This window comes from Eptesicus fuscus, chromosome 14 (genome assembly GCF_027574615.1).
Source record: "Eptesicus fuscus isolate TK198812 chromosome 14, DD_ASM_mEF_20220401, whole genome shotgun sequence".
Taxonomy (NCBI): Eukaryota; Metazoa; Chordata; class Mammalia; order Chiroptera; family Vespertilionidae; genus Eptesicus; species Eptesicus fuscus.
This window is the reverse complement of record NC_072486.1, coordinates 69,956,885-69,984,518: the sequence shown is the minus strand read 5'-3', so window position 1 is coordinate 69,984,518 and position 27,634 is coordinate 69,956,885. Positions and strand designations below refer to the sequence as shown.

Genomic DNA, 27,634 nt, shown 5'->3' with positions numbered 1-27,634 from the left:
GTTAAAATAGAAAGGAATTTTAAAAAGCTTAATGATTTCAAATTAATACTTTATTAGGATCAACTCAAGTTACCTAAATGTGCACCATTCCACTTTGTTGTTGTCTTAAAAGAAAACAAACAAACAAACAAAAAGCACCCTGCAGAGTATGTGGCTAATTAGTTATCTTTCATATTTTGCCTCAGTTTATTTTCAGCTGAGTGAAGTTAGAGAGATGTCACACCAGTGACTTGTTTTATAAGAAAAAAGGCACTATTTTAATCTTCAAAAAAGAACAGCTTGCAGGGGTCAATCTTTTAAAGTATATGCTTCACTGGTTGCAATTATTAATCCATTTCCTCCAGGAAATATATGAAATTAAATATTAAAATAGAGATCTAAACAGTGCTGCGGTCTCAGGGCTTCTGAGAACATGATTTCCTTATCAGCTCAAAATAATTGGCCTTCCTTTCTCCAAAGGTACAATCTTGCATGAATAGGAAATCCCTTGTTCTGTTTTTATACTTCATCATTTGGGCTTTATTTACTGTTAGTATTTATAGAAGTTCATTTTAGTAGAAGTTAATGTTTCTTGCTGGCATAGTTAACTGCTAAATAAAAGTTTTGTTTATTAAAAGGAAACTTTCACATTATGCTCAGTTTGGCATTGGTTCACTCAGCTACCAATATTTATTTACCACCTCTCTATCATGTGCCAAGCACTACTCTGATTGCTTAGAATAGTGAACCAAACCAGGCACACGATCCTCATGAAGCTTATTATTGTTATGGAAGGTAGAAGATAACAATAGACACATAAGATAAGCAAATCACATGATCTGTTAAAAGGTGATAAATCCTGTGGCAAAATTTAAGAAGAAAACGCAGACAAGAGTAAGGAGAGTCCTGAGTGCCAAGTGTGTGGGGGTGGGCGTAGGGTGGGGAGGAGAGTTGCAGTTTTAAAAAAGATGCTCTGTTTGTCTTATAAATAATGTGACATTTGGACAAAGAGGTGAAGGAGATGAGGCATTTAGCACTGCAGCATGCCTCCAGGAATAATATTCCAGACGGAGGGAAGAGCTAGAGAGCAGAGCATCTCCAGGAGTGTTTAAGGAGCAGAAGAGTTTTCCTAGAGTAGAGTAAGCAAGGGGGCAACAGCAGAGATGAGATAAGGGAAGGACTCCAGGGTGAGGCCCTATGCAGATCTTGGAGGGCATCATTTGCTATTGTGGGTCCCAGTGTCTACTTTGAGAAAAATGAGAAGCTACTGCAAAGTTTTGAGCACAGAGTGATATCATCTGATTTATTTGGATTCTAGAATTTCTAATGCATTATAACTGAGTTCAGATAGATGCAAAATTACATATATTACCTATGGAAATGATAGATATCTTAGTAAATAATGCAGCTAATAAGAATAGTAATATTCATAGTAAATACTATTATACAAAGCATTTCTATATGCCAAATACCTCTTTTTTTAATGTTTTTTATTTTTAAATTGTGGTTGACATACAATATTATGTTAGTTGCAGGTATACAACCCTGTGATTAGACATTTATGTGAACTTATGAAGTGATCATCCCGATAAATCTAATACCCATCTGACACCATATCTGGTTATTAAAATATTAACTATATTCCCTATGCTGTACTTTCCATCCCCTTGACTATTCTGTTTGCTGGGTAGAGTAATTTTGGTTATAAGTCTGCTTTTCATCACTTTGAATATTTCATGCCAATCCCTTCTGACCTGCAAAGTTTCTGTTGAGAAGTCAGCTGACAGTCTTATGGCAGTTCCCTTGTAGGTAACTAAGTGCTTTTCTCTTGTTTCTTTTATGATTCTCTCTTTGTTTTTGACCTTTGGCCTTTTAATTTTGATGTGTCTTAGTGTGGGCCTCTTTGGGTTCCCGTTGTTTGTCGTTCTCCTTGTGTCCTGGACTTATATGTCTGTTTTCTTCACCGGTTTTGGGAAGTTTACCGTCATTATTTTTCTAAATAGGTTTTCAATGTCTTGTTCTCTCTCTTCTTCTAGCATCCCTATGATATTCATATTGGTATGCTTAAAGTTATCCTAGTGGTCTCCTTAAACTATCTTCATTTTTTTTTTTTGGAATCTTTTCCTGTTTGCTGTTCTGATTGAGTGTTTTCTGCTTTCTTATAATACAGATCCTTGATTTGATTATCTATCTGCTTCATCTACTCTACTGTTGATTCCCTGTAATGTATTCTTCATTTCAGTTTGTGTATTTTTCATTTCTATCTGGTTCTTTTTGTTTCTGTCTCCATTTTTATGTTTCCTATTTCTTTGTTGAATTTTTCATTGAATTCATCTACTCTTTCCCTAAGTTCATTGAGCATTCTATAACCAGTATTTTCAACTCTGCCTTTGGTAGATTGCTGCTTTCATTTTTTTTTTATTTTTTTGTGGGGTGTTTTTTTGTTTGTTTGTTTGTTTGTTTGTTTTGTTTTGGTTGTTTTTTCTTTCTTTTATTTATTTTCTTGAGATTTATTATGTTGTTTCATTTGGGGCATCTTTCCTAGTCTCCTCATTTTTGGCTGCCTTCCTGTGTGTGTGTGTTTTTTGTTTTGTTTTGTTTTCCTATGTATTAGGTAAAGCTAATATGTCTTCTGGTCCTGGTAGAGTTGTTCTACTTAGTAGGTGTCTTGTGGGGCCCAGAGGTGCAACATCTGTGAATACCCAAGCTGGATGCTCCAAATATGCCTCCCTCCTGCCCCTCATGTGGGCTGTGTGTACCCTTCTGTTGTAGTTGAGCATGCATTGCTGTTGGCATGTTACTGGGAAGTATTTACCCACAGGCCAATTGCTCAGAGGACTGGCCATGACCATAGTGGAGAATCAGCTGTGCAGAGGCCCACCCCACAAAGCTGGACTTACTTTAATGGAGCTCTGGTGCCTGCTGCATCTGCCCCATGAGTGTGTTGCTGTGGAGGTGGTTGATGCACTGGCTCTGGGGCCTCCTGGGAGGTGCAAGCCAAGGTCAGCCGCTGCCTGTGCCCTTCCTGGGTCTACACTGTAATCTGCCAATGGCTGCTACTTGTGCTGAACTTGGAGGTGCCTGGGAAAGACCACTCTGTGAACCAAGGCCAGCTGCTGCCAGTGATGGGCATGGACCACTTAGCAAGAGATGCTACTTGTTTGAGTGATTTTAGGAAAGTCCACAGCTTGAGGCAAGACATTTGTATGGAAAAGCCACTGGAAAGGGCTTGGGTGGGTCTGCAAGTTAGGTGGGGCAAGGTCTCAGGGAGTCACCAGGGCATGGAGAAGACTGATAGCCAGGTTGATGGAGACTCAGACATTATGCCTTCTAGTCACTTCTGTTGGGGGAGGAGGAAGGAGGCTCAGCAAAGGAACAATGACCTCTGCCAGCACTTATGTCTTGGAGAAAGCTGCCTCTCCAGCACTCGCCTCTCTAGCTCTCACCCTGATGCCAAACAATTCACTTTCTCCCTATATGTTCCTGGTGCCTTTCAAGCTGCTGCTGCAATGTTGGAGCTCAGAGTGAGCAAAGTCCAAGTGACTTCAGCAGCCCTCTGTTTCACTCAACCACATTCCCTGCTGGTTTAAACAGCCAGTAATTATGGGAATTTCTTTTCCTGGTACTGAACCCTCGGCTGGGTGCCTGGTGTGGAGTTGGGCAGGAGGGGTAGGGTGGCAGGGGGAAACCTCTGCAGATGAAATATCCCTCCAGATTTTTAAGGAACACATGTGGGTAGGGGACCAGCCCACCTGTATCTGTGCCTCCTACCAGCCTCTTTGTGGCCTCTTTTTTATAACCTTAGTTCTAGGACTTCTGTTATGCTAGATATCTGATGGTTCTGAATGATGATTATTCTGTAGTTTAGTTGTACTTTTGATGTTGTTGTGGGAGGTTCAGAGTACCTCATTTACCTATGCCGCCGTCTTGACCAGAACCCCGATACAGACTTCTCTGTTTTATGGGTTCTGATTTAATCTTCTCAACATCCTGTCAGGAGTTAACTATTATTATCCCCATTTTACATAAGAGGAATGTGAAGCACAGATAATTTAGTTCCTGGCCTAAGATCACTCAGATATAAAGGGATAGAGTTAGATTCAAATCTGGGCATTAGAGTGTGTGCTCATAAGCTGAACTGTTCATATATTGAAACAACGATTAGTTATAGGAGACGCCCCAATAGGAAAAGCTAAGGAATAGCTCTCATTTTAGAATGAATTTTGTTTCTTTACAAGGAAAAGATAACAACACTGTGAAGTGTTGAAAGGGAGTGATTATATTACTTCAGATGGTAATATAAGATATGGTGATGCTGTCTGAACAGACACGGGCTCTCAACAAAAGTTTATTTCTCCCTGGTGTTCCAAGTCTCTCAGAAGCCTGCTGCAGCTTCCCTTCTTACTGTCTTCCCTCTGGAACACAGGATGAAGTGGCCCTTCTCTGGGGCATGTCTATGTCATAGATGATGGCAAAGAGAATGCCAACCTATAGGCTGCCTCTTAAATCTTCTGTCGCCTCTGCCCGCCTTTCATTGGCTACTTCTGAGTTCAACAGAGCAGTGTTCTACACACATCCCATGGGGGCAGGACCCAAAGAGAGGGACGTGAAATTGTGAGTAGCATCTAATCTACCACAGTGCCACTGCCTTCATTTTAATCATGGTTATGTACCGTGCAGCTGCTAATCTGCTGACAGTTTTCAGGGCTGGACCAGCGTACAAATAAAGTAGCACACAATACAGCTAATGTATTCCTTGGGATGGGAACTTGCTTAGGTGATCCAAACCAGTGCCTAGAAAGAGAACCCTTGTGAAGAACTTTGATTGACCAGTTTCCTGATTGGGGTTCAGTGGGGAGATGATGGGGAGGTGTGTTCATCTGGATTTTTCTCAGCAAATGGGTTATAAGAGTTCATACAACCCATTTCTTATGAAGGAAGATAGATATCCTAAAATGTTTGTTGGTAAGCTAAACTTCAACTAGTTATATTTGGCTCACAAAGGTAGAGGATTTGTAGGACCTAAATTATAAAAACAAAAAAACCCTATTATGTCAGTATTGTGTCTTTCTGCCTTTATTACAGGATATATGAAATATCATAATGCATCCATTTGCACATTCCTCCCTTAGAATGTGAGCTCCTTGAAAACAAGGTCTGTGCATTATAAGCTTTCGCTATTTACCACCTAGTGCTTGGCAAATAGAAAGTAGTCTCAATTCACAAAATGAATGAGTGAATGAATGAGTGAATAGTGCAGGCGTCCTCAAACTATGGCCTGCGGGCCACATGCGGGTGTTTTTGCCGTTTTGTTTTTTTTTTACTTCAAAATAAGATATGTGCAGTGTGCATAGGAATTTGTTCATAATTTTTTTTTTAACTATAGTCCATCCCTCCAACGGTCTGAGGGACAGTGAACTGGCCCCCTATTTAAAAAGTTTGAGGTCCCCTGGTCTAACTTGAAGCCAGGTTAATTTATTTAATCAAGGTTGTCCTGAAAGCAAGGAGTGTGCCAACGATGCCAGTAGTTTAATTTTTGCTATTTGTGCTTCATTCCAAATAAGTGGGGCAACAAGATTGATTTTCTCCGTAGAGAAGGGATGGTGCTGGAAGACCTTCCATAGGAATAGGCTGTTCAGGGAAAGTCACCACTTTAGCAGGACACAAAAGAGAAGCCTTTTATACGTTAGAGAATATGTTTTTTGTTGTTGTTTATTTGTTTGTTTGGTTGGTTCATTGGCATCTTCTCAGAAAGACTCGAGTGTTGTTTTAGATATGATGTACAAGTTGTGTGGTAGAAATTTTCTTGAGATTTAGATAATTTTATGAGTAATTTACCCTGTTTACTTCTTGAAATTTTTGTTTTTCTATGGATTCTCCAATGACCAAGGTATTCAACTAATTTAATTTTTCTTTATTCTTCTTGCCCCCACATCTTCTCACTTCTTTTATACTTCTAGAATTGCTATAAATCAAATTGATCTGAAAAGGAAAATGTGGAATTTTCTCATGAATGTGGAATATTCTCATGAACAGTTGCTTAATATTACTCTTGTTATTCTATGCAATAAATAAAGGTTATTTTTATATAAAAATGTTATGTTTTTATTGATTTCAGAAAGAGAAAGTGAGAGGGAGAGAGAAATAGAAACATCAACGATGAAAGAGAATCATCAATCAGATGCCTCCTGTACACCCACTACTGGGGATCGAGCCTGAAACCCAGGCATGTGCCCTGACCAGAAATTGAAACGTGACCCCCTGGTTCATGGATTGATGCTCAACCATTGAGCACACCCTTGGGGGAAATTAAGGTTATTTTAAAAATCTGAATTTATTTTGTTTTGTTTTTGTAAAAGAATTTACTTCGATATATATGTTAACTATGTTTTTGTTGTTTTGTTTTATTTTATTTTGGTTTTTAAAATGAAACATCCTCTTAGTTTGTAGATCTAGAAAAAAAATCATTAAATTCCAAGTGATTTTCAACTTTTTACAAAGAACAATACTATCTTATTAAATTGTAGACCCATTAGATAACAACTCATTTGTTTTTCATTTTTGAAAGTATAATTTTAGAACTTTGACTTAAATAGTCTAAACTATGAATAGGAATTTGTCTTTCGATTTTACTGATAAATTCTCCTAATAGGTATCTTTTTCCATAGAGGAGCAGGAGTGCTAAATTTATCACTGTCAAAAACCCCAGGTTCAAAGCTATCTCTCTGCTCAGTCTCCAAAATGGAATAGCTGCCACTAGCCTTTCAACTACAAGTCTTTATGAACCTGGACTTTGTGGACTGAAGTTAGAAGTCTGTCAATTGAATTCTCTTTTTTGTAAAGTTTTACTTCAGTTTGGTGACCTTAGCTTCATTTCCCCTCAGGGATCCTTTAACTTAAATAGAATATTCTTTGGAAAATGATACCTTTCAGTGATTTGAGCCTGAGTTCTACTGGAATTTTCCTATTACTTGACAATGCTCTAGTACTTTCTTCTTTCCATGTCTAATTAATTATTAAATTGGGAATATAATTAACTGGATTTTTATGAACATTATTTATATGCTGGCAGTTTTTCATCTTATTTTTGCTTTCTTCTGATAGAGTACTAGGTTTGTTAATATAAGTGTAACTTCTTTCATTCTTTCATAAAGAAGGCAGAAACATACAAAATCTGTTCTTTTTGCTAGTTGAAGAGCAGAACCTGCTCCTAGGCCCTGCTCTCATTTCTAATAGCACATTTCAATCCAGAATAACCAGTGTACATATATCATCTCCCTTTAAAAGGCAGGAAACTCTTTTATAAGAAGTGATTCATATGCAAATATGAGAATCTCTTTACTTCCTTCTTAGAATGTACTTAGCTTTGAGTTTCTTTTTCATTTTTGAAATTGGTAATAATGAACTTAAATGTTCTTCTGGCATATCTATACTATTATAAGGAGGGACCTTCTGTAGTTTTAAGATTTGGTCAAGAGCTATCTCCACACCAGGAAGAAAGTGGTCATTAATATAAACACCTCAAGATTTAAATATTAGTTATTATATAGCTTCATAATTTGAACATTTAGACCTGTGGATACATTAGGCCATAGACAACATTCAAATATCTAAATGTTAACAAAACATTTGTCTGACTACACGTTTTTTAAAATTAATTTTTTTTGTGTGTGTGGGTATTGTAGGGGAAGGAAAACCATTTTCCTCTATTCTTCTAGGTTCCTGACTGAGACCCCTCCCCCACCATAATAAAAGACAGATAAACCGGAGGAAAAAAATAACAGAAACTTAATAACATCCTACCTTATAATAGAGAAACATGCAAATTGACCGAACCTCCGCTACGCCCTCGATTGGGCCGGCGGGAGGCTGGGGGGCGGGACTCCGGGTGGCCTATCCGGCCGTTGAGAAGATCGAGATGGCGGCGCCCAGTCCTCTTAGTTCCGGGGGTCGATGGGAAGATCGCCTCCCCGGGAGGCGAGGCCGGGCTGCCCAGCCGCTCCCGGGGGTCCCTGGGGAGATCAGCAACCAGGGGGGCATGGCCGGGCCCATCCAGCCACTCCCAAGGGTCCCTCAGGAGATCAGCAAAACGGGGGGGCATGGCCGGGCCCTCCCAGCCGCTCCCCGGGGTTCCTGGGGAGATCATCAACCTGGGGGGCGTGGCCCCTGGGGAGATCGGCAACCTGGGGGGTTGTGGCCGCCCTGCCCAGCCACTCCCGGGGGTCCCTGGGGAGATCGGCAACCTAGGGGGGCGTGGCCGGGCCCATCCAGCTGCTCCCGGGGGTCCCTGGGGAGATCGGCAACCCGGGGGGCGTGGCCGCCCCACCCAGCCACTCCCGGGGGTCCCTGGGGAGATTGGCAACCCGGGGGGGCGTGGCTGCCCCACCCAGCCGATCCCAGGGGTCCCTGGGGAGATCGGCACCCCAGAGAGGTGAGGCGGGACATGCCCAGCCCCTCCCAGGGTCCCTGGGAACATTGCAGGCATGTGGTTGCTGAGACCCAGACCAGGCCTCTGGCCACAGATTCATAGCTTTGCGGAGACCTAGGGCAGGGATCTGCCTCATCTGCAGAGAAACAGAGGTTCTGCAGTGCCCCCAAGATGTGGGTGGGCCCAGCCAGGGATCAAGGGGAATGGAAGGACTCCTGGCAGAGGGGCAAGGACCCTCACCCCTGAGGCAGGGGTTGAGGGGTGGTGCCACCTCAGTGGAGGGGTGCTGCACTGCAGGGTACTGGACTGACTGACGTGATTCAGAGAAGCTCCCAGTGCTAACCAGCCTCGCTCAGGCGGCCTTCACACTTCAGAGGCAGTGACTCCTGCTCCTGCCTTCACCCAAAAGCAAGCTCACGACACCCTGCCCCATAGCAGAGCATGCCTAGGCAGTGAGTGGGAAGCCTTCCACCTGCTTCTGAGAAGGGGGGGGCAGTAAAGAATGGGGGGAGAGGAAAGAATGTGGAGCATCAGCAATGAAGAGGTGCTTGAGAAAGAGGCTCGGAAGCCTGACTGGAAGGTTTGTTCTGTTTGCTGGGCGGCTGCCCCTTAGGAAGCGCAAAGAGCATGGCTCTGAGGGCTTCCTGTGTGCTGAGTCAAGTTCCACAGCCAACTGGAATTGGCCTCAGTTTCCTGGTCTATAAAATGGATTAAGCGTGTCCCAGTGCCTTCACTGAGCTTTGATGGCCAATTGAGATACTATATAAAGAAAACGAGGGAAGAAGTGAGAAAGAAAAGGAAGGACAAGAAACACAAAAGAAAGACTGAAAGGAACCTGTAAACCCATTGTCACTTAAATAGGGAATATAGTCAATAGTGTTGTAATGATGGTATGATGCCAGGTGGGTACTAGAAATATCAGGGGAACACTTTGTAAAGTATATGATTGTCTAACCACTATTCTGTAACTAATATAAAACCTGAAACCAATACAAAATAATGTTAAATGTAACGAAATGAAAATTGGAGTGAAATTTTTATAAATTTCAAAGTTTAAATTAAAGCTGTAAAGGAAGGAAGGGGAGAATAAAAAGTGTTTTTCATTTTACCACTTCATTAAAAAGACAGTTGTCTTTATATGGTGCTTTTATACTTTTCTAAGTCATTATCTCATTTCAATTTCCGGGCAACTTAAAGACAAGATAAGTATTCCCTCCACTATTCAAAGAAAGGAAATTTTGGTGTCTGGTCCTAATGATTCAATCGTCAAGACCTTATTGTAAAGCAGGGTTAGTAAAATTTTCTGTGCAGGGTCATATCTATACTAATAAAAGCCTTGGGGGTGATCAGGCCAGCAGGGAGGGTATTTGGGGGCAATCAGGCCTGCAGAGGAGCAGTTAGGGGGCAATCAGGCCAGCAAGGGAGCAGTTAGAGGGCAATCAGGCAGGCAGGTGAGCGGTTAGGAGCCAGCGGTCCTGGATTGTGAGAGGGATGTACAACTGCAGGTTTAGGCCCGATTCCCGGGGAATCGGGCCTAAACCTGCAGTTGAACATCCCCTGAGGGGTCCCATATTAGAGAGGGTGCAAGCTGGGCTGAGGGACACCCTCCCCAGTGCATGAATTTCGTGCACCGGGCCTCTAGTTGAAAATAACAAGTTGGCCCTTGCCAGTGTGGCTTAGTTGAGTGAGTGTCTTCCTGTACACTGAGAGGTTGTCGGTTCGGTACCAGGTCAGGGCACATGCCTGGGTTGTGGGCTCAGTCCCTGATAGGGGGCATGCAGGAGACAACCAATTGGCGTTTCACACACATTAATGTTTCTCTTTCCCTCACTCTCCCTTCCTCTCTCTCTCAAATCAATAAAAACATATTTTTAATAAACAGCTTGTTAAGAAGTTATTAACTGAGGATGTCTTAATCAGAATTTACTTGGAAATTTATCTTTTTTAAAATCTCCTATCTGTAAACTTTGCATGGCACAATATTTATTACATACCATACAAAGTCTTTTTAGATCAAAGAATCATTGTTCAGTTCCATTCCTTGTTAGTTTAAATGTACCGGAACAATGGAGATATGCTTTTTCAATATGTTACATGAATTTATACCAGGGCTTCATAACTGAACTGTCAAAAATCCTAAATTCATCAGAGACTGCTTTATTTTTATATGGATAAAAAGATATGAGTCTCCATTCTATTACATGAAATGTCATCATAATATTACAGTTAAGGCTAATGAACCATTCTCTGGCATTTGGAATTCCAGTTAACATAGCATTTTCCTGATGAAGCTCAAGTTTATAAATAAATTAAGCCTGTTTGTGTGGGTGTTGTAATGATCATGAAATTATTTCTCAACATTATCAAATAACCTCTTTCTGCCCCCAATTAAGGCTAGCATGATCACAAAAAGAAACAAGTCCTATTCATTTAGTCAAAATAAGACATGTAGGGCTTTAAGGGAAAAATAATCCTATAAGGAAAATTAGTTATCATAGCAACTAATTTTCTTATTGAAGTATGAGTTGCATATTTGGCTTAAAACAAAGTTTGTTTTTTATCATTCAATCCCAACCAAGCACATTAACTACTACACACTTGATATATTTCTACTATATATTTCTACTATGAGTAGAAGTACATTTACATTCAATATTCCTTTCTTGTCTCTCAAACAGCAAACTTTTTTAAAGAATCAAATTCCCAGTGATTTTTTTTTTATCTGTATTCTCTTTCTTCTTGAAATTTTATTGAATTTTAAATGCATTCCCTTTATCATAAGAAGGGCACTTGCTGTCAAAAGAGGGGAGGTCCTACTTACACTGTGAGCCAAAACCAATTACAAAAAGAAAATCCTTGCAAGAATCTTTTGGCAACTGTAGAGGAACTAATTTCAGGTTTTCTTTGCCTTATTAAACGTGTAATTGAAAACCTCAAATATGTTTACTTAATGGTAATTAATATCCTTTTATTGTTATTTTTAAGAGAATTGTCTTATATAAAAATAAAATATAAATATATATTAAATATAAATGTGACATAATCTATAACATGAATATAAATAGAAAATAATATTTTCTTATATATATATATAAATATATAATAATATTTTCTTATATATATATAAAATATACTAGAGGCCTGATGCACGATATTCATGCAAGAGTAGGCCTTCGCAGACCCGGCTGCCTTGGCCTTCGTAGCCCTGGCTTCGTCTGGAAGGTTGTCTGGACAGTCGTTCTGCTATTCGGCTGTTCGGTCAATTTGCATATTACACTTTTATTAATATAGATATGTATGCGTGTGTTATATTTGCATACTATTGGGATTCCTAGACCTGAACTCCCCCTCTTGAAATATTAGACTGAATAATGATATAGCGTTTTAGCCACCACCCTTTTTATTTTAATTACTTAGTTCATTTTACTTTATAAGAATGATGAAAAACTCTGAGCTCTATCAGTTTTATTTCAACTGGATGCTAAAATGATAGCATTCAAAATTCATGTATACTGAGATTTATTCTAATCCCTACATGTTTGTTATCTCTTTTAAAGCATTTAGATGATTCGCTGTCTTTGTTTGTTTGCTCCGATCTTCTAGTATTGAATTGACAGAATCTATAGCTCAGGTTTTTTCTGTCAGAGGAAATCAGCTTCTTCGTTTATGTCTTCTATTCTCACAATGTCTCTTAATGTTTTGACTCCAGCTGAAGTTAAGGTGTTTTCAAACTAGAATTAAATACTTTATTTAGCATTGGATGTGGTATTGAAGAAAGTACTGAAATTGAAACCTGAAAAAGTGGGTTCAAATTGTGGGTCAGTCACGTATCAGTTGTGTGATTTTAGATAGGTCACTTCACTTCCATAAGAGTTACCTTTGTCTTCTGAGGATTTTGAGAAGGATCAGAGATATATAGGGTTTAGATTTAATATTAAAATAAAATATGCTACATGAATTTATACCAGGGCTTCATAACTGAACTTACCATATGTAAGTAAAGCATTTGTCTCAGAATATTATAATTTATTCATTAATTTAATGCATGAAAAATATATCCAGAAAAGGTAAACAACTAGAAGTGTAGTGGGCTCAAGGTTTCATAGCCAGAAATAATTTGTGCTAGGATTATTAAAACCTGATTATCTCATCCCTTAACTAGTTTACTAACACATATTATATTTCATTTTCCAAAGTCAGTCAATAGTGTGTTAGCAGTTTTCCTAGATGTTACATAATTTTTAAATACACTAATTTCATGTATGTGTCATTCCCTATCCAATAAAAAAGACTATATTGTGTCAAGGTAGTAGTTTAAGGAGTCAGACGTCAGACAAACGTAAGTTTATATTTAAGCCCAACACTTAGATTCTTAAACTCTCTAAAACTTAACTTTATTTGTAAGAATGGGAGCCAGTATATTTATTTGGTACTATTATTTTAAATGTCATATATTCTAGGAACTTAGGATAGTCTATCATATTTCCATGGCTTTGCAAATGCTGTTCTTTCTGCCTGGAATGCTCTGATAAAATCTATATACCTAGAAAACCTCTGTGTACTCTTTTATCTCTAAAGGTATGATGTCCTCAATAATGCATTCTGTTGTATCTCAGCATTGGCTCAATAATGCTGTTAATATTTATTCTGTATTTATAAAAAGTCTTTCTTGTCACTCTGAGTAAATCCCTCAATTAATATTTTATCATTGTCATTTTTTGTGTATGTGAAAATGGTTATCTGTTTGTTTAGTACAATGTTTTGGTCAAATATATTTTCAATAAAATCAGAACCTTTCTTGACTTTAAAAAAAAATGCCTTCTGTGCTGCAGCCAGCCAGCTTAGGTGGCCCTCCTCATATGCTCACACTGAATATGTAATGTGGCCCCCACTAAAGCAATTAAATGATTGGCTTATAGCTTTTTGTTTGTTCGTTCTTTCTTTTTTAAATACTCATCTGAACATATATTTTCATTTGTTTGAGAGAGAGAGAGGAAAAGGGAGAGAGAGAAAGAGAAACATTGGTGTGAGAGAGAAACAATGGTTGCCTGGACTAGGGGATTGAACCCACAACCTTTTGGGGTACAAGACGACACTCCAAATGAATGAGTCCCCTGGCTAGGGCTGTTCACCCTTTCTTAACTAAACTGTATACTTTCAGAGGAATGAATGATGTATACGAAGTACTAGATAACTACTTAGTGAATGAATGAACATAGGAAGCACCTAACCCTAACATTTAAGGCAAAGAAAAGTATTAATTTACCTTTTCCCTACTTTTTATTAAAAATAAAAGCTATATATGGTATATAAATATGATTTTTAAATTATTTATATATACAGTATTTAAAAATTTAACATGATTACCATATGCCATGATTAACATTTTGAGGGATAAAAAGATGACATTAAAGTTGCAGAAATAGCCCTGACTGGTTTGGGTCAGTGGATAGAGCATTAGCCTGCAGACTCAAGGGTCCCAGGTTCGATTCCGGTCAAGGGCTTGTACACATCCCCACTTAGCGGGTATGCAGGAGGCAGCTGATTGGTTTCTTTCTCATCGATGTTTCTAACTCTCTCTCCCTCTCCCTTCCTCTCTGTAAAAAAATCAATAAAATATATTTTTTAAAAAGTTGCAGAAATAATAAAAAAGCATTTGTTATATGTATTTTTTATTTTCTTCTTTAATCATCACCCAAGGACATGCTGAGAGAGAGAGAGAGAGAGAGAGAGAGAGAGAGAGAGAGAGAGAGAGAGAGATTGATGTGAGAAACATCCATCAGTTGCCTTCAGAACACGCCCCAAATTGGGATCAAACCCCCAAGCCAGGTATATGCCCTGATGGGGAATGGAACTGGCAACCTTGAGGTGTACACAACACTCACCCAACTGAGCCACTCTAGCCAGGCATTGCTTTCTTTCAATAGGAACAAGCTTTGACAAAGACATTTGTAATACAAACTTTAGATTTAGCAATTACAAAGTTTGCTTTGATTACACTCACACCAACTGCAGTGAACGATTTTCTCCATGGAATATTTTGTGGGAATTAGGAATAAGCTACAGACTCCCTTTAGTGGCTGCTATATTTCCTCTAGGCACACATAATACGTAGGATTTTAAGTAAATATAGTAATTTAACAATACAATACAATAATTATAGAAAAATAGTTTGTTAATTATATATGATAGTTGAAATAATAGGTATTATTATTATTAGAACAAAACTACATGTAAAACAGGCTCAAAAACTGTGTTGTTGTTGTTTTTTTACTGGATTACATAGCCATATAAATTTTTAGAGATAATTTTGCTTTTAACATATCTCTAAGAGGTTATTGTGAATTAACAACTCAAAAATGCCAACTATCTAAAAAATGTGGCAAGAAATATGGAAAGTTTCCTTGAATAATTTGGGTATTTTTGTTATTGTTTAAGACTTGCTTTTTAAAAATATAGACTCTCATATAATGGAACTATTCTAGGCACTGAGAGGGTGATAAAATCTTAGTTGTAATATTACTTTTCTCAGCAGCAAATGGCTCATGTCTTCTACTTTAATCTACTCTGGAAATTTATATGCATGTTTAAAAGGAGAACTCATTTATAACTGAAAATACAATAAAACTGAGATAAGTGGCCAGAAAATTTTAATAGTTATTTAAAGGAGGGAAATCTCTACCCAGGCATGTTTTTAATATAAGAAATGTTTAATGTGCTTTTTTCTTCAAATTAACTCTTTCTTAAGAATGGAGTAAAATGATTCTGACATATAGCATAGCCCAGGAAAGCATGACATTTGTCTATGAACCATGGAATTTTCTGTCTTGGTAAGGTAGTTGAGATTGAAAATACCATTGATAACATTTTGGTTATTGACCTACAGCCATGGAAGAAGTCCCTCATCCATATGTAATAACATATGTCAGGGAAATAGTAATGATTACTGAATTACTGTTATTACTGTTCTTTGGTTGATGGAATAATGGCAGAGAAAAGTTACATAATATGTCATGCGTTTAGATCATAGCTTGTCAATTTCAGCTTAAATTTCATGATCTTAGCTTCCTTGCCAGTTCATTATACTGCTTCACAAAATAATATGTCAAATATTGTTTATTTCAACATAAAATAAAATATAAATCTACATCTGTGGGTGACTTCCAGGGGAATTTCAAATTTGCCTTTTTTAAAGTCTTTTTTAAATTTTCTACACACATAACCCATGTCTCTCTGTGACCTGAAAAATCTTTCTAAACAATTTCTCATTTCTCCTTGTTGAGTAAAGATGAAAATAGACTTTGCAAGTGCTTGCGTTAGTCAAGACAACATAGTTTTCTGCCCAATGAAATGTGATTGGGGGAATTGTGTGTGATATCTTGGCAGGAGCAGAGAAGCAAATGGAAAGCTTCCAGCTTAGAGGGCTGAGGCACAAAGTCAGCCTGACTTGCATTGCTGTCACGTGTACAGTAGCTGCCCTGGAGTGTTTCAGACACTAAACACCCTTTATGTCCATGAAATGTAAATTTCCCATGAGTACTAGCTGTGATATTATTATATGATACTGAGCTTTGGGATTGTTTGTTGCTGCAGTGTAACATACACTATACTGACATATATATATTTTTTTGGAAGGAAATATTACTTATACAATATCTGCAATAAATTATCTAATATGTGAAAATATTAATTTATAAGAAAGTAAAAGTATGGCAAGCATCAGAACACCATTTCAAATTGTAGATAATTCTCAGAAACACCTACTGCATAAAGAAAAGGACATTGATGGTCATAAATATTTAATATGAGAATATTAAAATACCTTTCAAGAATTGCTTTCCCAAAGGACTATAAATAGTAGTAGAAACAGAACCAATAAGGACCAAGTTTGTGTGTTGGAGGATGGCATTGTCTTTGTCCATTCATCTGTGTCTTCCCTCTGCCCATTTATAAAGCGCTGTATTTGTTCTGAAGTGAGTAGGGTCTCTAGGTCAGGGAGCCCGTGGATGATGAATTAGATCCTGGCAACTTGAGACCTGCATTGCCTTCTGCAGCAACACAAATCCCTAACAACAAAAAACAAGAACAAAGACAATGTGTAGGAATTGAAAAATTCAGTTAAAGGTGTTCACACCTAACTCATCATTAGATGGATAATATTTAATAAATTTTACTTTTTGTAGTTTTGCTCTGAGCAATTTTTAGAGGCACAAACGTATTGATGATATTACATTAATTATGTTAGTAAGGAAAATATCCAGTTGTTATTTAGGCATTGACTACTTTAGGGAAAAATCATGGCCACAGTATGTAGAAAACTGACAAAGAAATATAGATATAACTCCTTTCTCTAAACCAAAACTGAGACAGCATTCTGTCCTATATATGTAATCAGGTTTTCAGAATTAAGTATTCATATGTGTTATTAAAGTTGTTTTAGATGTATTCATCTCAAGAGCACTGACAGCTTACCAATAATAATACATTATTTTAAATTCACAAAGTGGTTTCTTAAGTTGTCAAAACACCAAAGTTGAAAGGTGTTACAGAAAATTTAAAGATATAGAAAATTCACAGACAATGTTGCTAAAGAAATTAGGTAACAAAATATACCATATAATAAAAGTCTTATTTCATGAGAAGTAATTATATACTGTAATTGCTTTTTGCTCAAGGGGATTGATACACAATAAATATAAGACTATTTATGGCTACATTATGCCAAATTCTTTTTTATCTTTTAATTATAATTTTTGCATTATATAGAGATAAATATAGCATAGTCAGTAGTTTTCTATGATTAATTTACTTGACTTTATAGTTCTACCTAGAATCCAATCAATTTTGTCATACAAAACACATTTTTATTTTTCCTTTAGGAGTTCAAAGAATATATCTGATTATGAAGCATCTTTTTTAAGAGAAAGTTTTTTTTTTAATTCAAGAAAGTAAGAAAATGCCTTTAGAATCTAAAAATAAATAATCTTCTACTCTCTCCATATAAACTTCTCATTGTCTAAAGCCTAAATATGAAATCGAGGTTCTAATTAGTCAAATACAATTAGGGAATTTAAGAGCAAAAAAATTAAAATGTTCTTGCTGGGAACAAGAATACAGTAAATTTTGTTAAGCTACTGAGAGACTACAAGCATAGGAAAATATTCTATTCATCTTAGAATAATTACAATATATTTGCTATAACAAATGAACTGATAATATTTATTATTAGAATTCAAATATAAATGTAGTGACTTGGTGATTTTTTAAAAAGTCTTGCTGCCACATGTTGCTAAAATTTCATTTTGAACAGGAACATCTGCTATGTAATCTCTGTCAATGTCTAACCTTTTGCTAATCTGAGTTAATGTTCAGCATTGACATGCAAAGATATATATATACATATGTATATGTATATATATATATATATATATATATATATATATACATATACATATGTATATATATATAATTGATTTTTAGAGAGCAGAAGTGAGAGGGATAGAGAGATAGAAACATCAATGAGAAAAAATATCACCAGTCAGCTGCCTCCTGCATGCCCCCTACTGTAAATCAAGCCCACTGCCTGGGCATGTGCCCTGACCAGGAATGGAACTAGCAACCTCTTGGTTCATGGGTTGATGCTCAACCACTGAGCCACACTGTCTGGGAAATTTAGGTATATTTCCAGGAGTGTATTTTTATAAAATAAATAAAGAAATGCATATCCTATGAAAGATAACATTTTCATATAACTAAAAAGTAGCTTTAGCAGAGTAATAATTAATTGGATTATATTGTAGTATTGTGGAGACTACAGCTGCTTTCTAAAAAGAATTTATTTTGGTTTTGATAAATAACGTATATTACCCATAATCTTTCTTCTTTTCTTCTATTCATAGTTTGAAAATTAGCTTTCAAGGTCACTCAATAGATGTATTTGCTGGTCACATCACTGCCATCATCTTAAATGACATTATCCTTCAGATTACTAGTCACATCTAAGTTTGTAACTGATCTGTGACCCATATGACTCTAAGGTATACATGTGACTTTTGTTTCTCTTGAAGAAAATATTTACGAGTGTTTAAAGGTTTAAATGTTGCAGAATTGTTCTGGAATTAATTTAAATGATACCATACTACTCTTCTTTAAAAAAAAAAATTGCCCCTGGGATTTTTAATGCATTATTTAAGGTACTACTTTTTTTTTTTTTCCTTTCTCCTTTTGTTTACTGGCCAGATTTGCTTTCTGTCTTGTACATTTCTGTGTCAGCCAACAGAGCATCCAGGCTGCAAAAATTGTTTTTATACTTGTTCTTATTCTTCATGGTATTTTTGTCTTTTCAGCATATTATGGTCACTCATTTATTTACACAGTTTACTTAATTAAAGAGAATAAACACTATCTGTGAATAATATTAAAACTAGGCTTTTCTTCTTGGTTAGCAAATAGCAATTTTTTAAACAAGTGGAGGCCTTTAAAAGTATGAGAAACCACATAGTGCAGTCCTCAAGTTCAGCATTAAAATGTTCTAAAGTTTAGTAAAAAATCACCCATCTAGTGCCATATGATGGCAGAATGAGTGACAAGACTTTAGTAAAACATTGGCTATACAAAAATAGGCAAGCAACATTTGACCTCACATTTGATGTATGTATGTGTATTATACAACCATATCTTACCTAATAAAAGGGTAATATGCAAATTGACCACACCTTCGCTACACCCAAGCCACGCCCACCAGCCCAAGCCACGCCCACCAGCCAATCAGGGTGAGTATGCAAATTAACCCAACCAAGATGGCGGTTAATTTGCATACATAGGCTCCCTGAGCAGACCCCCTGCGATGGTCTGCTCCGGCACCAGGCCGAAAGCCTCTGGTGGAGGCTTTCGGCCTGGTGCACAAGCGGACCCCCTGGGATTGATCACAGGGAGCTGGGTGTCCGCTCTGGCACCAGGCCAAAAGCTTCTGCTGGAGGCTTTCAGCCTGGTGAACGAGTGGACACCCTGCAATCGATCACAGGGAGCTGGTTGTCCGCTCCGGCACCAGGCCGAAAGCCTATGGCGGAGGCTTTTGGCCTGGTCCCAAAGCAGACCCCTGTGATCGATCGCTGGGAGCTGGGTATTTGCTCCGGCACCAGGCCGAAAGCCTCCGGCAGAAGCTTTTGGCCTGGTCCGGAAGCAGACCTCTGCAATCGATGGCAGGGAGCTGGGGGTTGCTTCAGCCTGGTGCAAGAGTGGATCCCCTGTGATCAATTGCCTAGGCAGGGAGCTGGCGGTCTGCTTTTGGCCTGGGCAGGAGCAGACCCCCTGGGCAGGCCTGAGCAAGGGCTGAGCCGGTGATCAGAGGGAGCTGGAGGGGGCTGCCCAGACCTAAAGCTTTGGCCAGAGGCTTTAGGCCTGGGCAGGGCCCAGCCCTCGATTGGTGTGAACTATAGAGGAAACACCTTTTCTGACTGCACATTGGCTAAGCTTTCTGTATGCCACTGGTAATATTCTTAGTAACTTGGGTAATAAGAATCCAAAAAGGTGATCTAGGGTTTTTCCACCACACTTCTGGAGAAAAAAAACGAAGGTCTGCTGCTGGAGGGCTAAGAAATGTCATATCCTGCCCTAGCCGGTTTGACTCAGTGGATAATGCCTCGGCCTGCACACAGCAGGGTCTGGGTTCGATTCTGATCAAGGGCATGTACCTAGTTTGCAGGCTCCTCCCTGTCCAGGGCCCAGATCAGGGCTCATGCAGGAGGCAACCAATCAAAGTGTTCCTCTCACTTTGATGTTTCTCTCTGTCTTTCCCTTTCTCTTCCACATTCTCTAAAAGTCAATGGAAACATATCCTCAGGTGAGGATAAAAAATAAATAAAGAAATGCATATCCTATGAAAGACAACATCTTGAAAATGCATAAAGAAAGTTGTCATTTTTTCTTGGTGAAGGAACTGGAGTCCGTGTTGATGAAAACACCTTGGTGGCTGCGGTGACTGACAGTGGCTGCAGCAGTGGGGTCATGGGCCTGGTTGCCTCCCACAAAGGGAGGCCAGACTGCGGCTTAGGCCCACTCCCCATGGGGCACGGGCCTAAGCCATCAGTAGGACATCCCCTGAGGACTCCCAGTATGTGAGAGGGGGCAGATTGGGCTGAGGAACCCCTGACCCCAAGTACATGAATTTCGTGCACTGGGCCCCTAATATTTATATATATGTGTGTGTGTGTGTGTGTGTGTGTGTGTGTGTGTGTGTGTATGTATGTATATATATATATGTATATATATATATATATATATATATATATATGAATATATATGTTTGTGTGTGTGTGTGCATATATATACATGTTGTGTGTGTGTGTGTGTGTGTGTGTATGTATTAGAGGCCTGGTGCATGAAATTTGTTCACTGGGTGGGGGGGGAGGGTCCCTCAGCCCGGCCTGTGCCCTCTTGCAGTCCGGGACCCCTCAGGGGATGTCTGCCTGCCGGTTTAGGCCTGCTCCCCACAGGGATCAGGCCTTAGCCAACAGTCAGACATCCCTCTCACAGTCCCGGAGCCCACACTCCTTACAGCCTGCCTGCTCGCTGCTCCTTATCACTTGGCTCGCTGCTCCTTAGCACTGCCGTGGAGGCGGGGGAGCCTCCCGCCACTGCTGCTGTGCTCGCCAGCTGTGAGCCTGGCTTCTGGCTGAGCAGTGCTACCCCTGTGGGAGCACACTGACCACCAGGGGGAGCACACTGACCACCAGGAGGCAGCTCCTGCGTTGAGTGTCTGCCCCCTGGTGGTCAGTGCACATCATAGCGACTAGCCATTCTGGTCGTTCCACCGTAATGGACGCTTAGGCTTTTATTATATAGATGTGCTCATGCATGTAAACACACAGATGTGTGTATCATATTATTCCTATATATCTCAACTGAGAAGAAAAAACTAGAATGCAAAACTTAATTTATGGGACATTCTCTGTCAGTATTAAATAAGATTTAATTATTAAGAAGGCAAAGTGCACTTCATCCTTCATCTTATACTCCAGATCATTTTAGTCATGTGCTTGCTTTTATGCAAATGAGGCTATATTAATGAGATAAGACCTACCTACATTACCAATCTGATTAAAATTCATATGATGAAATGTAACAAAGTTTGTACGTACTGCATTCTGCCTTCTCTGTTATATAACCACTGATAACTTTTCTAAATTAGTATAAATAGGAAGAAAAGACAAACAGAAAATCAAAATCTGTCAACGAAGTTCATATGTAAATGGTGTTACATTGTTAGTCACTACCAGCCCCTTCAGCATAAACCATTCTCCCTCCTTCCGTCTACGGCACATCCTTTCATCAGACATCTGAAACGTCTATGCCTGAATAATACATTCTATAATTTTAAAGTGAATTTTTGTGGCACTATTGTCATTATTATGTAGCATACTACATACTACTTGAAACATCATACCTTTACAAATCATATCCACTGGATAACTTTGATCTAAATCTCTTTTATACCTTCACACATAATCTTTTTAGAACTTTGATTTTCATACCTGCAAGATATTAGACAGGATAAAAGTTACAGGCTAAGTAAAACTAATTGAAAATAACACTCCCAGCTATTTTGAGAGCAAAATTTAGATCTGGCTCATATCAATGCCACTCACATGCAGCTAGTTAGAACTTAACCAGCTGGCCATAACTACCTGCAAAGAAGGCTGATATTGTAGTCTTAAGCAAGGGGCCTTAAGCCTAGCCCACACCATATATTATAGAAGAAAGAGGTGAGTATTTAGTGAAAACTAGCAGTCTTCCATACCTTTGTCCATCTTTCCTTTGTGTAAAGGAAGTCAATTATACAGAACTTCGTTTAAAGCATGGATCCTATCATTTTGTAACAATGACTTTCCCCAAAGCAGGAATCCCTTATGTGTCTCTGAATACATGCTTAGCTCATGGCCTGGACAAAAACAACAGAAAGCAACAACAACAAACAAAGGAAAATAAAACCTCCATAAAATACAATATTAAAAACTGTCTTTGAAGTAGGTGATTACTAAATGTTGGTTGAATGAATGAATTTTCCAACTTTTAAAATATTCAAGCCATCACCAATCACATTTACCCCCAACCTAAGGAGGATTAGCAAATAGATGAATGCTGAAAAGCAGCAAATGTGTCTTCTAATTTGGCATAGAAATAAGATGACTCAATTCTTCCATATTCTTAAGTCAGTAAAACAGCCATCAAAGGCAATAACTTAGGCAGCAAAAAATCCACAGTTCCAACAGATATGGTGTTTTCATTAATGTTCTAGAAATAGCTGAACTGTGAACCATTTCTAGTCAAAAACTACATGAAAGGTTTTGAGGAAAGAAAATTGTATATCATTTTATCTGTCATATGTGAGTGTTTCATATGTTTCTCCATTTCTTTATATATATATATATATATATATTTATATATATATATATTGATTTCAGAGAGGAGAGGAAAGGGGAGAGGGGCAGAAACATTAATGATGAGAGAGATTCATTGTTCGGCTGCCTCCTGCACATCCCACACTGGGAATCGAGCCTGAAACTCGGGCATATGCCCTGACTGGGAATCGAACCGTGACCTCCTGGTTCATAGGTCGAGGCTCAACCACTGAGCCAAGCCGGCTGGGCTTTACAATGATAGCTCAGTTGGCTTATGCTCTGGTTTCGTGTTCTGTGTGGAGCTATTTTCATTCCAGCAGTTATTTTCAGTCTCAACTGGAAATGAGTGCAGTGGCCACCTGATGATACTGATTCCATCCAGGCTTCTTTGTATTCTACGACTCAGCACACATTATTTTTAGTTTGACACTTCCTTGTATTGATCTAAGAAATTCAGCGCCAGGCTCACCTTTTCTGTCTAGCCTCTTTCTGTCTAGCCTCGGGAGTCTGCCTGGAGACACAGCCATTAAAATGTAAGCTTGATGGGAGGACAGACAAAGTAGGAAGCATTTGTACATTGTTTACCTAGGTACTCATCACGCTCTGATTTCACCGTGGAAGAGACACTAGAGTATTTCAGCAGAAGGAGTTGTTTCTCAAGAATGAAAGCCATATTTACTTTTATATTTATTCCACATCCATCGGTGAGGCCTGTGATAAATGATCTCGGGCAATTAATGCAGCTGAAGGTTAGTCGTTTCTCTGCCAACATCTTTCTCCTTGGCTGTTTGCCACCTCCTTGCCTCTCTCTCCTCAATGGCTTTTCAGAGCACAGGGTTACCTTGGAAGTCAAACAAGTATTTCAGGATTGATTGAGGACCACAGGATGTGGCCCTGAGCAGGTTTATGCAAAGGGTCCCAAAACAAAGACTACATTCAGTTCCACATATTCTTTGGTCATCAATTAGCAATACTTCTTGAAAAGCTAAGAGTTAGAGTTGAAGACATCCCTTTCTTCTATATTTAGGGATTCAAAAAATCTGTAGAATTCTGTATTTCTCACCTCCCCCTCCCCCCCCCCATTAAAGTGTGTTTATTGATGGCAAAAATATTTGTGGAATTGAATACTTTCTCCCCATAAAGACCCCAGTGCATAGGCCCACTGGAAATTGGCTTTTACCAAACTGTTTGTTCATGAAGAAGGAAAGTTCTCCCAGGCCTATCTTTGGCAGGCAGTCTTTTTTGCAACTTGCCATGCTGTTTTAAATTTGCTCTTCAATACCATTGACATGCCAGCTTCAGATAATGATGGAAAGATCCCTGCCTCCCCACCTCCCCCCGCCACCCCCCTCCATGCTGCTTCCCCCCAAAGCTCTCAATCTCAGATGAACTCTGAGCTCCAGTGCTGGGGCTGCGCTCCAAAGGCGCCAGAGACCTAAGGAGAGGACCTGCAGGGTCTGGCATCAGTGGGGGAGGGGGAGGGGCAGCTTTCTCCCAGACAGAAGTGCTGGCAGAGGCCACTATTCCTTTGCTGAGCCCTCCCCGCCCCTCCAGAGTAGACAGGTGGGCAACAGATCTGAGGCTCCATCAGCCTTTTCTGTTTTTATTTTAACCTAAGAACTAAAGATAATTTACCTGTATATTCTCCTGACAAAATGCTGACAGTTTCACAAATTCCTATGTTGTATGCCACATTTTATTATTCTTTGTTCTTCTTTATTGTCTTAACATGCTTTATGAGAGAGCTACTCTCCAGAAATTTTCTTGAAGGGAATGGTGGATAAAATGTTAAAATATTAACATTAATTTAGTAAGTATCTGCAATCAAAGTATGGTACGAATGAAAGGATGTTTCTGTCTTCACCAACCTCAGGTCTTTGGTCAATGTAATTTTTTTTTTTTTCAGTGAGTCTATTTTAACTAAATCACTGTGCCCATCACTACTTGTTTTATTTTACTTCTGGGCACTCATCACCGTCTAAAGTACCATATTCTTTATTTGTTATCTTGTTTGTCCTCTCTCTTCCCCCAACAGAATATAAACTCCTTGAACATAGGGACATTTAATATGTTTTGTGTACTACTAACTTTCCAGCAGCTAAAACAGTGTCTGCCATATAGCAACAAACTCTCACTAAGTATTTGTTATATCAATAATTTAAGGACATACTGAATGAATATACATGTGATGTTTATTTGAAATGCATGCTATTTATGAAGTTTTCCAAATTATTGTCAAAATATTTTGGTATAAGTCAAAGTTTATGTAACTTAATTTTGCCTATTAAAGGAAGTAAAGATGATGACTCAAAAATAGCTAAAAATGTAAAAACTTATAATTATGTTTTCCAATAACTAATTTAATGAAGAGTAATTATTTTTAAATCATTTTTACATTTGAATGACTTACCTTTTTTCCTATATGTCATTGCATAAACCAAATAGGGACTTTTACAGTAAATTCCTTGGCACCTGTTATTTCACATTGGTATTCCCCTCTGTTTTCTCATTATGGAAGCTATTAAGAAAGAAGCATGAAATCCAAATTCTATTTTATAAATTGAGTAAGAAAATAATTCTTCAAAACATCCAGATGTTTGGACTAAATGGATAATCTCTGTTAACTCTATTTTTTTCCTTATATTTTATTGATTTTTACAGAGAGGGAAGGAGAGGGATAGAGAGCTAGAAACATCGATGAGAGAGAAACATCGACCAGCTGCTGCCTCCTGCACACCCCCTACTGGGGATGTGCCCACAACCAATGTACATGCCCTTGACCGGAATTGAACCGGGGACCTTTCAGTCCGCAGACCAACGCTCTATCCACTGAGCCAAACCGGTTTCGGCTGTTAACTCTATTTTTTAACATTTGAGGATTTCCTTTTGTTCTTTAATCATCATCTTTTTTTATTTTTAATCCTCACTTGAGGATATGTTTTTAATTATTTTGGAGAGAGAAGGGAAAGGGAAGGAGAGATAGATAGATAGAGAGAGATCTCTCTCCCCTGTACACGCCCTGACCAGTCATTGAACCCACAACCTTTTGTGCACAGGACAATGCTCCAATCAACCGAGCCTCCCAGCCAGGCAAGGATTTATGGGTCTACTTCTTCAGTGAGCATTGAAAGTTCCATTTATTTTAATTCTGTGATGTAAAAATACACCGCTTTTGAATCCGTGCCCTATCCAATCTTAGTAGGATGCTGGTGATAAGAGATGATTAGTTGTATGAATATTATTATTGTTATCATTAATGAAAATTGTATTTTCTTGGTCATCATTACAAATGGATATCAGTCATCATTGTATATTTATATATTCAAAGAAATTATAGAAGAATTTTAGGCTAAAATTCTAATATGTATAGAATGGCTGTTGCCTGCTTTCCATAGATTATTATAAATGTGTTTCTATTTTTAAAGTTCTGATATATTTATTTTTTTATAGATTGTGTTATAGTTTGCATGTTTACTAATTAATTGTGGGGGGAAATGGTAGTTTAAATAATCTGATATCTATTTTAAATTATCGGTGATGTAGAAAATGTTTTGGTGATGTAGAAATTAACCCCTGCTCCAAGGAAAGTATTTTTAGGTAACTGACTAAAAGCCAATTTTTGCAATATATTTTTTTAATTGCAGTTTACATTCACTATTATTTTGTATTATTTTCAGGTGTACAGCATAGTGGTTAGGCAATCATAAAGCCAATTTTTAAATTCAGTTGTGTAAAGTTATCTATAATCAATAAAATATACCTGCTGATGCAAATGAGAGTCTAGTAGGAGATGTTTTGGCCCTACAGTATCTGCATAATTCATTGTTCTCTCCCTGGTGCCAACGTGGGGTACTGAAAAAGGAGATGCCAATTAGGACATGCTGGGCAAATGAATGTGTGTACAAACCTCCCCTTCTCATCAAGCCAGAGGCCTGGGGCTCTGACTCAGGCTGGAGTAAGGGTGGGGTGTGGTAAGGGTGTGGGTGGAACCTGTTTGTAGTTTTAGGGAGGAAGCAAAAGGGAACCAGATTGAGTCCCAAGCCAGGAAGTTTAGAAATACAAGGGCAGTTGGAAAGACTTAAATCTTTCCATCTGCCCTTGTATTCCAGGGGAACTAACTGAGCAAGAATCACACCCCAGTGAAAATTCTGCATTAGAACCCAGTCCAGGTGAACTGAAATCAAGCTGCTCATCTGGGCTTCCATGGGTATGGTCTCAGAGATGTGTGTATTCTGTTTTGGTATGAGTGATATCTTTTTGATGGTAATATAAAATAGATTAATATTAACCTCTTATTGACTATACATATGTGTATTCTGCTGCTAGATTTTATTCCCTGCTTTAGAACTTGTATGTATAAGCATTTTAGTACCCTGTTGTTCTGTTTAATTGTCTATGGCTACTGAGAAAAGAATAAAAGTAGACAATATATAAATAATGCATTTTTATTAAAGAGAGCCCAGCTGACTTTAATGAACACAGCTGAATGAAGATTTTACATTGTCCAATAGTGAAAGTGATGGGAGTAGGTTGTTCACAGAGCATGCTCCATAAGATGAGCTTGCTGAATTCAAGAAGTCCCTTATTTAGTAATTACTTACATGTGAAGTTGATAAAAATTATTTCATTTTAAAATCATTATTCATATTAATTTAAATTGTTAATTTAATTCAGAATGTCAACCTGATTTTGATTGGCTTTGCTGAAAAGTGTAGCATTTTAGTTATTTTAGGTTTATAGCAATTACTAGCTTTCCCGTTGCAGGAAAATTCCTGCAATGGGATTTCCTGCTGCACTCTACCCCGCCTCCGTTCCTCCCTTGCTGCCC

The 27,634-nt window shown here is 38.4% G+C and overlaps 1 protein-coding gene and 1 long non-coding RNA gene across 3 annotated transcripts in view; one reads left to right on the top strand and one right to left on the bottom strand.

The window, feature by feature from the left end:
* Positions 1-1,799, bottom strand: part of LOC129151466 (uncharacterized) — a 35,510-nt gene extending 33,711 nt beyond the window's left edge. Inside the window, exon 1 of the long non-coding RNA XR_008558155.1 lies at positions 1,734-1,799. This is a non-coding gene — a long non-coding RNA (uncharacterized LOC129151466). The remainder of the gene's footprint in view (positions 1-1,733) is intronic.
* Positions 1-27,634, top strand: part of KCND2 (potassium voltage-gated channel subfamily D member 2) — a 525,626-nt gene that overhangs the window by 104,746 nt on the left and 393,246 nt on the right. The gene's annotated exons all lie outside the window — the stretch shown is intronic.